Source organism: Ixodes scapularis, unplaced genomic scaffold (assembly GCF_016920785.2).
Source record: "Ixodes scapularis isolate PalLabHiFi unplaced genomic scaffold, ASM1692078v2 ptg002371l_1__unscaffolded, whole genome shotgun sequence".
In the NCBI taxonomy this organism is placed as follows: Eukaryota; Metazoa; Arthropoda; class Arachnida; order Ixodida; family Ixodidae; genus Ixodes; species Ixodes scapularis.
Window position 1 is genome coordinate 58,351 of NW_024610243.1, and position 13,668 is coordinate 72,018.

The following is a 13,668-nucleotide window of genomic DNA, read 5'->3' on the forward strand; positions in this document are numbered from 1 at the left end:
GGGGGCGTGAACACACACAACTTTAAAGAGCTCACGATTACACAGCAGTTCCACTGCACACACCCGACCGCTCTTATCACTTTCCCACTCCGGAAGCACGGCGAGAGCACTATCTTTGCGAACTAGGATAGCCGCCCCCCCACTCTGTGCGATAGCATTCGAATGAAACAAACTGAAATGTCGCTCAAGGAATCGAGCCAATTCTTGCACCTGAGAATCGGAGGAGAGTTTCGTTTCCTGTAGAAACACGATGTCTGCGTTCTCTTTCAACAGCGCGTTTAACACCCATTGTTTCCTTATTCGAGCTATCAGGCTAACGCAATTTAAAGTTACTAATTTCAACTGTTTCATTATGGTCGCGATCCAAAGAAAATAGAGAACAAAACCCCGCGCATCAAAACGCGTCTGCACACAGCACGACGCTGAAAGCGTTGGAACAGTTCACCTTCTAGGAGTTCCTTTCGTGCCGGTCCTCTAGCGGAGGCCGGGGCTTCGGGGCTCTTAGGCGTCCGCGTCTGGTTGTGGCGAGTTTACAGTGTAAATAAGTCGGTGTGCCGTCCTCCTCTTCCTCAGCGCTGTTCTCTTGGACGAGAGGTCGCTTGATAGCCGTGGTAACCACCTCCATCTCCGCTTCGTTCTGCCCTGCCGTGTCCGGTACCGCTGCCTCCTGCGCTTGGTTCGCCCGGCCGTCCGCCTGGAAAACGGGCGTTGTGTCACCGCTAGTTAGTGGGTCCTCAGTAGTAGCGTCCGCAGAAAGCTCGACTTGTGAGGAAGGTGTCGACGTTGAGGCCGCAGACGTGCCCCTGGACGACGGGGCCGCGGAAGGATTGCGCCCGGTGGTGTCCGAGGGCATGCTGCTGGTCAGCGGGGCCGCAGATGGGTTACACTCAGGGATGACCGCAGGCGTGCCCCTGGTCAGTGACTCCGTGGGAGAGTTGCACTCGGTGGTGCCCGCGCTCGCTGCTTGTTCCGCTTCCCTTTCGTCCATCAGCATGTCGAGGTTTTCATCGAGGAGTGGTCCACTTGTTGCAGCTGCGTAGGTTCTAACGCAATCTGTCCTAGTGTGGCCATATCGATGGCAGTCCTCACAGCGAGGGACTCTGCAGTCCTTCCGAATATGCCCGATTTTTTTGCACCGGAGACATAAGGGGGCGCGTCCGGGCACTAGGACGAGCGCTGTGCCGCCGAACAGCCGGAGTTGGTGAGGGACGTCTTCCTTTGTGACGCCCTCTTTCAGAGTGATTCGAACCAGTCTTGTCGTCGACTGTATGCCCTGAAAACCCTGGGCCCGCCACGTCTCGCGGGTGACTTCATGAACTTGGCCGTACTGCTCTAGCGCTCGACGCACCGTGTCATCGGACACGAGAAAAGGAACCCAGTGAATCTTTATGCGGAGTTCTGAGTTTTGGGGGTCAATGAGAAGACAGCGCTTGCCTTTGATGGTGAGCTCCTTGGCCGCAAGCAGTTGGTCCTTTGCTGTTGTAGACTGGAAGGCGACCATCCAAACGTGGTTCATTTGATAAGCACCAAATGAGGCCACATCGCCGAGTACTTGCAGTCGCTGTAATTCTTCTCGAAAGTCGTCAATACGGTATGGTCGTCCGGTTACGTCGCAGTGTAAAAATAAAGAGTTCGTCGTGACTATTCCAGAAGGCAGAGGGGGCAGGATTATGCGGTAGTTATCAGCAGCCGAAGAACCGCGGCCCGCGAAGGCCGTTATCACCGCTCCGTGGGAGCTACTCATCCTATCGTCCGCACCCGACGAGCGGCCACGCGCGCGCTGCCTCCTTGGCCAGCTGCGCGCGCGGCATTACTCCCCCTTTTTAAAAAGTGCATCGCTCCGATGCAACACAAAACAAAACAAAGCAAATAAAAAGAACTGTAAACTACAGGGTCATTTGGAACACATAAGGTCCACAGTCCTATCGACCGTAGTACGGCTTCAGACCCTGGGTTCGAGCCCCACCCCTGCCCGTTTTGATTTGGATGAGCATCGTACCGGCGTGCGGTCGTGTATCACTACTGCGTGAACACGTTAAAGACCCCAGATTAGCAGTCGTACTGCACTGGCGAAATTGCTCATACAGTGTAAACCAGTGTCGCCCTACTGGCAGACCAACCTTACGCTGTATAAATCACTAGAACGTCCAATTTTTGTTTTTTGTTTTTTTGACGGCTTCAGAAGCACGACGTGGCCGACTTCAGGTCGTGGTGGGCGGCGTGAATATGTTCTTGTTCCGTCGGGCATCACCTCGTAGTTCAGATCTCCAAGTCGACAAAGTACCTTGTAGGGTCCGAAATACCGTTTCAGGAGTTTCTGGTTGAGACCACGGCGGCGAATCGGTGTCCAGACCCATACTCGGTCTCCGGGCTGGAAGGGGATGTCCCGACGACGAAGGTTGTACCGGGTAGCGTCGACACGTTGTTGATCTTCAATTCGGAGTCGGGCGAGCTGGCGAACTTCTTCGGCTCGTTGAGCAACCACCTGGGCGTCGGGGCTTCCATCGTCAGCTGGTTCGTGGGGTTGCATTGCGTCGAGCATGGTCGTTACTTTCCTGCCATGCACCAGCTGAAAGGGTGTCACCCCGGTGGTCTCTTGCACGGCCGTGTTGTAGGCAAATGTAACGTACGGCAACACATCATCCCATGTTTTGTGCTCCACGTCAACGAACATGGAGATCATGTCGGCGATGGTTTTGTTGAGTCTCTCTGTCAGCCCGTTGGTCTGCGGGTGGTACGCCGTATAGCGCCGGCGGCTGGTGTGGCGGAGACGAAGGATTTCTTGCGTCAGCTGGGCCATGAATGATGATCTACGGCCTGAGATCAGAACTTCGGGAGCGCCGTGCCGGACGACGATGGATTGGATGAAAAACTTGGCGACTTCCACAGCAGTTCCTGAAGGAAGGGCTTTTGTTTCGTCGTACCGCGTGAGATAATCTGTGGCGACGATTATCCATCTGTTTCCTTGCGTCGATGGTGGGAAGGACCAATTAGATCCATCCCTTGCAGAAAAACCCGGCAACAGTGTGTCTCGGCACGGTAACCATGGCAACAGCGAGGCGGTCAGCAGCTGCGTGACATGGTGAAGGAAAGCAGGTCGCAACCTCGCTGTGCGCCAACCGAGCTTTAGGCGCTTCATGTGATGTTTTAAGGACAGTTTACGCGCTCCAGAGTATCAGTGAAGATGCCAACACAGGGCTGTGTCCCGGTCTGCGCGCAATATGGATATACTGATAAACTCGGACCGAAGGGAGTACTTCTATGCACCTGTCAAACCGTCCGCTGCTGCGACCGTTTGGCTAACCTCACGAATTCGCATGCATTTGCTTAATGAGGATAATAGATTGGTTCTACATTATACTGCTTTGCGCTTTCTTTACTATTGCTGTTAGCCAGGTATACGTTTGACGCGAAAAAACGAGCGTCGGTTTTACCCGACGGATCCGTTGCCTTTCGGCCGGCCTCAAGATTTTACATGCAGTTGTTTCATACACTACGTTGTTATCTCATCGCACATTTATTTGGTGTTAATCGGTAAACAAATACCATTGGCGAGGCAAAACGAGCAGTCAAATTCCCGTATCAGTCCTGCGAACATTTTCTACACTTTATCAATAAACGCGCGCAAAACAAACAAAACAACTTCACGTCGCAAGTGCGTTTTTTTAATTTTTTTTTTTAATGTTACTGAGGCATTTACTAACACCATGTTACTTTATACTTCCTTGCAGAATTAGGACAGAACCGCATTAGGTTCCCCATGAGGGCATCTTTTTATGCAAGTGTAGTGGGGACTTGCAGACACATCATGATTTGTAATCATCTCATCATCTTTGCTTTCAGGTTTCATACCTAGCAAGCTAGCTAACAAGGTTATTTTCCCAGCCGGCGGCGGGAATCAGAGACGCGTTACTTCATTTTCCTTGCCACTTTTTCACGCAAAGCCAGCGGGACGAACCAAAAACATTCCTTCACCATGGAGAGCGCGCACACTGTTGCCCGAGGCGCACAGAGTTGTGACGCTTTTGAAAGGGGTCTATATATATGCTACCCTAGGCGAGACACTAGCGCCATCTATGTGGTAGCCCCAAAAAAACTTCAGTTTTACGTATTCTTTTAAAATTATTTTGCGCATCATTCTTTTTTTTTATTGGCTTGAAACACTTTTCAAAATGTTGTAAGCGAGCATTTCTCATAGACGTAGATGTATTTAATAAAGTAAGGGCTGCGAAACCTTCAGTCCCGATATACACGAACTCCCTGACTTCACGCCCCTGTGGTGGCGCTGCTGTCGATACTGCGCATGCGCAGTGCCGACACATCTGGTGTGGACAAACGTGCTCTTGTTTGCAAACAACGTGTTGCTTTGTACGCAGTTGCAGGGATGCCTGCAGATGTATTGCGCCGGTGTGGCAGTGTGTTTTTGGTTTGCTTAGCGTGTTCTCGCGTCGTCATCACTCGGTCACACTCCTACTCAAAAGCCAGTGAACTCTTGAGACAGATATTGCTGCACCCTGAGAAATAGGGGGCGTAGTACTTACACCCCTTGTCCCATATAATACACCCCAAAACTTTAGTTCCACGTACAGCGCACTGGCGTCGAGCCGAAGGTACCAACCTTCTCGAGAGGCATGACAGCTGAGTAATACAACTTATTAATATAGCTAATGTACGTGTTACTGTCTACGAAAAATACAAATAGTTGTTTTCTCCTTTATTGCAAAACCTTAGTGCTTTTGGTTTATAGACTTTGATGCGTATTTTAGGTGTTCAGTAAGTCAAATCGCACTGTTATAAAGCCACTCGTAAAAGTTGGGGCCGTCAATTCGACGACAGTCCGCTGTACGTCGAAATTAAGTTTTGGGCTGCATTGTACGGGACAAATGGGCGTGAGACTACGCCCTCTTTCTTGAGAGTGTATGCGATACTGATATTTTTTTTTTTTTTTAGTATCGTACGTTCAGTATGTACGAAGTTATGCGTGCCTCAATTGAATTGACAAATCGAGACAGCGGAACATTATTAGAAAAATGTATTGCTGCAGTTGAACACGAGCTGAACTGGAGCTATTTCACGTTTGCAGACATCGGTCAGCTCTTCCAGCAAGCTTTGAAATACGTTGTCCGAATTCCCTCCTGGATCGCATCTCTCAACTGGATGTGGCACATTCTGAACAACGCCGGTGTCAGCGACGGCGGAGATATGGAAGCTAGATACTGGGCCCTCAGGTGTGTGGACGTCATTGTTAATTTAGTTTCCTTATTTATATACTAGAAAGCACAACTTATCTTTTAATGTGAAGTTCGGAGAACAGTTAAATATTTCTTCATGCAAATTTTTGGATACCAGAGTTTCACGAACAACTTATTGTTGCTAAAAAAACAGCAGCGACTTTTGTTTATAGAAAATTGTTGAGGGGACTGGTGTGCCACGTGGCGTATATTTTCCGGCTAAATTTAGCGGGAAAACTAGATTTGTGCGTAGATCGAAAGACGTGAATTTTCCCCCTAGATCCAGCGGGCAACTGAATTGGTGTATAAGTCATGTGACGTCAGTTTCCCGCTAAATTTACCGAAAAAAGTGAATTGATGTTTTGGCTACGAGGCGTGAATTTTTCCGCTAAATTTAGCAAGGAAACTGAGTTGACGTATACGTCATGTGCCGCAAATTTTCCCGATGTGTCTAGGTCACGTGATGTCAGGTGACGTCACGTGACGCCAACTTCCCGCAAAATTTAGCGGGGATACTGATAGGGGTGTATAGGTCACGTTACGTCGATTTTCCTTGAATTTAGCGGAAAAACTGGATTGGTTCTGAGGTCACAGGACGTGAATTTTCCCGCTGAATTGATGTATAGGTCGCGTGACGTAAATTTCGCGACAAATCTAGCAGGGAAACTGATTTGATGTTTGGCCAGAAGACGTGCATTTTCCCGCAAAATTTAGCGGGGAAACTGAATAAACGTATAGGTCACGTGCCATCTATTTCCCCAAGGTGTATAGGTCACATGACGTTAGGCGACGTCACGCGAGGCCACTTTCACGCCAAATTTAGCGAGAACCTGATAGAGGTGTATAGGTCACGTGACGTAAAGTTTTCCGCTAAATTTAGCGCGGAAATTGAATTGGTCTGTATGTCGCGTGACGTCAGATCACGTGACATAAATTTTTCTTCTAAATTTAGCTGAAAACTGAATTCGTGTAGAGGTGTCGTGATATCCATTTCCCCGCTCGATTTAGCGGGAAATTCACGGACGGACGGAGGACAACATTTTGGAATTGGGATTACCGTCAAAAAGCATTCCATGCTTTAAAAGTAAAATATAAACTATGCTCTTTGCATTTAAAAACTGGTGTTTGAACTGGTCGTTTCGAGTGAAAGGGAATCTTGTTACGATCGCCTCTAAACCCATCTTTGGGTTGAGAGGGAAAATGGGAATTTTCAGTATATCGTACGCTAGAGCTTCGCGTTGTTATAGCGTCAACTAGGCCCACAATCCAAAGCATGCCGTCTTCTAAAACTCTATAACAAAAAGTTTTTTTTTTTAGGCCGTAATAGAGAGATTTTGTGTATCTCCCTAGAAAGCGAGGAAAACACGCGACAGATTTTCGGGCGTTCGAGCACGGGCTCGCGGCAACCGCACCAAAGTGCGAGCATGGAGAGCTTTTGGGTGGCTATACATCTACCGGGGGAATTGAAAATCAAATCAAGGTTTTTCTTGGAACGTTTATTATTAAGCGCACTTTACGTTATCTGCCCATACAGACTGACGTCTAAAATGTATGTTCAGAGACGCGTGGGATTGGAGTACCTTCTAAGTTTATGAATTATCTGCACGTTTGTTTCGTTTTAAACGCCATTGCCGCTGACTTCTCTGGGGAGAAATACAAGTCTCGGCTAATAAGGTACCGTGATGGATTTTTTGTATCCTATAGCTCTGTTTATGTTTAGAGACTTGCACGGCGCCCAGAAACATGGCCACGCGAGTGGCGGACTTGGAAACGCACGCGGCTGCCACATGGAGGAACTCTGTTCGAACCCTTCTGGGCATTATTCTTTTTTTCGTAAATTTTAGCTTTTATGGAAACTTTTAGTCCGTTCTCGGTTGTCGTTGTGTTCGGGTTTAGGACATTCCTGAACTTACCGCGCCTATCCAAGCAGCGGTAACGCGCTGCTGTGGGACAGTCACTCTTTCGTCGCCAACGCAAGATGCTGGTACTTTTCTCTTTAAGTTTGTAGGCAGAAGTTCCCCTCATTCAAAAATATTTTAGGTTCTACCACATCCGTTCACCATTTTTCATTTGTAACACTCTGGTGGAGATGCCGGGCAACGTTCACCCACGCTTAACGCTCCTATTAAGACGACGACGAACAGCCTCGGTGAAGACAACGAACGCAAGTGAACTAAGACAAGAATGACCGGCGGTGACCAACGACCCACGACGAGTCACGTGAAAGGTTGGTAAGCTGTGATGAATGAAGGTGAACCATGTGGGCACCCTGGCGGCTCCCCAGCCAAGTTGCCCGACTGCGAGGCAAAGGTGCCGAAGTTTTCCCGCGTGGCGGCGACGTCACGCCAGCCACGCGCACATCGGATGCGCCGCCTTGATAAGGCAGATCAGAGGCGGCGCACGGGGAGTCGCTGCCTGGACTCAGGCGCCGCTGGTAACCATGTTAATCGTCTCGTCCATGTCCCATTAAATGTAGTTTCTTGTTGTTGAAACCGTTGGCTCCGTGTTGTTCCTCCGGGTCGGGTATGCAGCAAGGCAAACCGACCACAACCACCACGACGACGAACCACAACGACGAACCATGACGACCACTTACGACAACCACCTACGAGGTCGACCCACGACGACGACGACCGCAGCGATGTCGGCCGACGACGGTGAACGACATCAACCAACGCTGACAGCGAACGACAAGAGAAGCACAGACTTCTCCCGACAAGAGCGACAAGAATGGAAAGACCCACGAAACTCTGACCGTGATTAACTGTGAGAATGTCAAGACGTTTTGTTATGGGGTTCCTTGCCTTTTCAGTGTGCCTGTCTTTCGATAAGCAGTAAGCCTTGACGGAACAATAAAAAAAAAGTGGGCCGTTGCGGAGTTGGCAACGCACGCAGCTGTCACGCGGAGGAACGTGGTTCGAGCCACATTGGGCCTTGTTCTTTCTTTCACGAATCTTCGCTTTTCTGCAAGGTTCCAGTGCATTCTCGGTTGTAATAGACCATTTGCGATATGCCCCAAGTGCCCCGGCCGGCGCTAAAAGAATCATGGGAACGGTGTTCCTTCAGCCCCTTAGTGATCGGTAATTTTAACTCTACTCTTGGTTACACAGGTTTTGAGCGGCATCCGGAGTCACCCTGAACAAGCGCCTGATATAGTCCAATGACCTGTCATATCGCTTTAAAAATTTCTCCTCAATGTCTGCGTTTTTGATACTGTGCATGCTGTCCACCCTTGAACCTGGATGGGCTGCAGAAATCTCTTACATTATTATCATGCTGATATTAAGTTAGAAACGCTAAAAGTGCTATAAACAGCCCCGCGGACTCCGAGCTAAATCCTGGTTTTTGTTGTTGGGAATTATCGGCTTTTTAAGCAATTGCTGCTCAAACAGCAATCACGAGAATAATAATATTGTAAGAGATTTCTGCAGCTCAGGCCAGGTTGAAAGGCGGACCGCATGCACAGTATCAAAAATGCTGACGTTGACGAGCAAATTTGACAAGTCCTTGGGGTATATGCTTGTTCATAGTGACCTCGAATTACGCTCAAAAACTGTGTAACCATGGACTTGGTCGAAAATTAGCGATCACTAGGGAGCTGAAGGAACAACGTTCCCATGATTCCTTGGGTGCGGGCCGGGGCGCTTGGGAATACTGCAAATGGTCTATCGTGCGTTCTCGTTTAGAAGATTCCTGAACTCACCGCGCCTATAAAAGCAGCGGTAACGCGCTGCTTTAGAGCAGTCACCCTTTTTTCGCGAACGCGATGCTGGCACTTATATGTTTGTACGCACAAATTCGCACTATTAAACGTTTATTTTCAGTTTTGAATTCATCTCCTTTTTTTTTATTTGTGACAATATACTGTCCCGAGTAAAGATGCTGAGACTCGGGAGTATCTTCTGGAGACCTATAAGACATATTCTAAACAGCATTGGGCTCAGGACCCCGCCTTGGGAAACCTCCTGTTTAACCTCGTGGAAGCCAGCGTTGCTATTTTGTGTAGATATGTACACTTCTTTTTCTAGGTAACTGGAAATCTATGTAAATCAGCGTCCTCCGAAACCGATCGCCTTCTATCGTGAAGTATCGCTCATGCCCTACCGAACCCTGTACGCTGCTTTTATGTCAACAGTGGTCGGGATCTGTTTGACAGATCCATGCTAGAGACTAGTTCAATTACGTTGTCGTACTGCATCTCCCACGTCGGAAACCACTGACCTCTATTTTCAATATCCCACTCCAAGCGTGGAAGCGGCATATGCTTTACATTAGCTATATATATCTAGTTTCTTTAAGTTAAAACTAGCATCCATAAAATTGCGTGTACTTTCAGGGACGGGACCAGCTGGTGAACCTTCTCTGTAACTGTCACGGGAGGGACAACTTGCAATCTTGATGCAGGACTGCTCTGCTACGGCTGTTTATGAGATTTGGCGTATCAAAGAGATGGATCTGAAGGGCTTAACTTCCTTTAGCCTTACACTCAGGCTTCGCGTAATCTGCCAAATTAGCGTCTTCCTGGGATCAAGACTGGAACTCAATGACCTCCAGCGTCTCCCTGAACGTTTGTAAAAGTGCCGTTGAACGGGTTTTTGCGCTCGTCTGAAAGTTATATTATCTTCAACTTCTGTTTATCGTGCGTTCCGTTAAGCACAAACAGGCTCGTATTCTCCATCGACCGTTGCCTGCGGGTTGGTCATGTTGACAGATTTAGTTGCTTCAGAAGTAGAAGATGTTATGGCATACACAAAAAATTCTGTTCCAGTGAGCGTGGAACTGGCTAGTCTCATTATCTCTTCGAACTTTTTCCAGTCAGTATAAGGTACCGAGAAATGCCGCTCGGAACAACGTAATACTCTCATTGTGATGTATGTAGGAGCATTGCCACTTCCATTAGTTTCGAAATTCGCGAACCGTCTGGTTTAATCAGCGAAAGCTGACGATGTAAATGAAATATCTCAAGAGCACTTCACTGACCCACCTTTGAAGAATGTCGGACTTCCATCATTGAGTATCACAAGGTTATGATTTAGCGTAATTCAAAGTAATTCCCTTCCTCAAGCATTATTCTTCGCACTTCCCCATAATAACTAATGAGCATTAAAATGACCTGTCAGAAGATGTGGTGCGGGGTTTGCTGCAGAATAGCTTCAAGCCTTTTAGTGTAAAATGCTGCTCAATGAGGTATATAACCAGTTATAACAGTGAAGTAAATTTCGCCTTTCCTAATAGTCACAACAATATATTCATTTGTCGCGTGGGGTGGCATATTGTGCTCAATAAAAGTGATATTTTTTTTTCGAATTCCGAGTAATACATTGTCAAGACCGCTTTCTCTCTGTGAATGATGGAGTTCATAACCGGAAAATCTGGCGTTGGGTTCTACTGTTGATTCCGAAATTTCTACTACAGGGAAACGGTATTTGAACTGAAATTGTCAAAAATTTGACAGCCGATTTCGACGTCTTGCGTTTTATCGAAGGACAGTGGCTTTGCTTGGAAGTTCTTCTAGTTACACCAGAGCATTACGAATGTAAAGCAGCGTCGATCAGCGGAATAAGCGCTTCAGCTACAGGCGAATCCCAAGAGCAAAGGAAATGGCGGATGACATTTACCTCTGTCTGAATCTTGGCCTGATCATAGGCGGCTGCTGGGGTGTTGGCTTCTTTGAAGTGCCCTGTTCAGGTTCTTTTCCTTCTGCAACTGGTTTATTCGTAGATTTCGAAACAAGGGCGGGAAGAGCTGAAAGTAACGTTATTCGTTCTTCACGTATTTTTTTCGGTTGTCTCACGATGGGCTGCTCTGCTGATGAGGAGTGTTCACTAGCAGGGAGTTGTTGATATGTGTATGTTTCGTTTACCTTTGAAGAAGTCGCTTTGGGAGTGTCTTCTGCCAGTTATTAATGTGATGCTTGCTGGGCCGCGTTCGCTGATGCATCAATAACTCTAGCTTGGCTTTTGTACTTGCGTATAATTTGTTCTCTTTGAAATACTGGACAGAGAGAGAGATAAAAAGCTTTTATTTTTTCTCGGAGTCCGGAGTTTCGCAGGACAGAGATTAGATATTGAAAGCTTTGCCGGAGTTCGTGCAGAGGGTGTCTGCACTGCAGCCGGTGTATTCATGTGCTTCCCTGCAGCAAAGAGCAACGGGCTTCTTTTGTGCACGCGGTTCAAATGTGGTCGAATTCATGGCATTTCGAGCGTTGACAGGGCTCTACATCCAATATCTTACATATCCAATCATGATGTACTCTGGGAGAATGACTGTGTTGAGAACAAACTTATTGATGAGGATCTTGAGGAGGAACAGCCATTTAAAGATCCTCGTCGTCGATGTCGGAAGGTACTCCGTATATCACCCCAAATTGCTGTTTCTCGAAGAACTGACTCTGAGGCCTGTCCTGGACAGGGATGCCTCCGATAGTGGTCAGTGCAAGCAGTGATTCCGTGTCGTCTCTGTTTCTTGTCTGTAGTATTGCAAGAAAATTCAGCCTTCGGTCTGGCCTGACAAGAATGATCCCGAAGGGGACAGTCATCTCAAGTTTCTCTGTAATTTTAAGATTTTTTTCGGGCGTTTACATTTACTAGGTTTTTAGGGTTTGAGTACCAGTACGAGGTGGGATGTGCGTGGCTTGTATTTGCGATGGTGTTATTGCTTGACTCAAAACTGCTCGCAGCTTCGCGCTTTTTTTTTTCGGCCCCTAAATTATTTGATACGCGTCGGTGTCATCGTAGGGGCCGTCCGAAATGCTCTCGTAATAGAAGATTGTGCTTGAAGCACTTGAAATATCCATACATGAGTGTTCCCCTTTTTTGTGTGTTTGTCTTTGAACATCTTAATTTAATTAATAAGATAAGCGACCGGCGTGGTGCCGGATTCCATGGCCGTTCGTCTCTTCTCGGAGTTCGTCGTGCTGCACGCAGGCTTAGGCGCGGCGGTTGCGCGATGGGGAGGTGGCGCCATCACCTAGCGATAAGTGTAGTCAATTGACTACACCTTTGACTGAATCACGAGAATAACTCTTAGAGAAGCAGGACAAGGGGGACCCCTTCTCCAGGAATTATCTCCAAACACAGCTATCTAGGTGATGGTGCGCGACTGAAAAAAAAATTGGCCTGGTCATGGTACCGAACGAGGGACCTCTCCATTTCCATTGGGGCGCTCCAGCAACTGAGATAACCAGCTGTGTTCGACGTCAGTAGAGCTAACGGTTTCCTAGCTAGCTGTGTTTGGAGATTTGTGTTTGTCCTTTGTCCCCCTTCTCCAGCGATTGTTATCTTTATTCTTGTCCAGCTCGCCTGCACCTTTATATTAATGGCATCATCAACATTTAACTGTAGGTTTGTCCTGGCGGGGGAAAAAACCGGCCTCGGCCATGGAAGATGACCGATCGGCTCAAATCGAAATGTTGCCTTTAGCTTACCACAGAAGAGAGAACAATAGGAGAATCGGTGGCCGAGTGGGCTGGCATAGCGCACACTAAGCTCGGAGCACGTGGAGCGAAAGCTTGCGCTGCAGAACCCAGGGATCCTGGGTCCAGGGACCCCTGCCCGTTTTTATCTGGTTGAGCATCATAACACCGCGTGGTGCACGTTGAAGTTCCCAGGCCGGCAGTCGCACTGCACTGGCAACATTTTTCATCTAAAGCTTAGTCACCAGACGGCCGTTGGGGCTAACTTCCGGCTGTATAAACTTACACACTACACAATTACTTTAAAGGGATACTGAACCAAGGAATTTAGTGTCCATAATAAGTGGCGCACGTTCTTTCCACGAGCCAGCAGCCGCCGGTGTGCGCGAGCACACGCAACAAAAATGACGTCACAGACCTCCATTTGTGGTTGAGATGACAGTGAAATGTATGGGCTTTGGACCAAAAGACAATAAAGACAAGTTTTTCATCTACACAGTGGTGCCTGGTGTAAAAAGTAAGCGATGAATTGGTCTAACAAGCACGTAGCTTCCACTTGTAGAGATGAAAAGCCTGTCGCAAGCCCGTCAGATGGTAGAAGTCACTTTAGGATCGAACCTATTCATATAAGTCAATTCCGCAGGGGCCCCCGCCTCAAAGAAAAGACGGCTTGCTAAACTATCGTCTTTTGCCTTTTGTTTTCTGTGTAGAGCAGCAGAGTTTACTTTTCTCGGGCTGCTTCAACTAACTCGAGGGTCTCGCTCTCGCGTACTTTTCTATGTACCTCAGCCTCCGACTATTTTCGTTAGTGGCTCCACAGGCTGTTGTATTTTATATTCATATTATAATTTTTATATTTTATATAAAAGTTACAGGCTCAGAAAAGAAAAAGTTCAGGAAAAAAACAGCGCCATCTGCGAAGAGAATGCTACATATCATGTGTTTTTTTTTCCTCGCAGTTTTACAGTTGCAATTACAAGAAACATCAAAATATATATATAAAAAAAGACGCTTTGCAGCAGC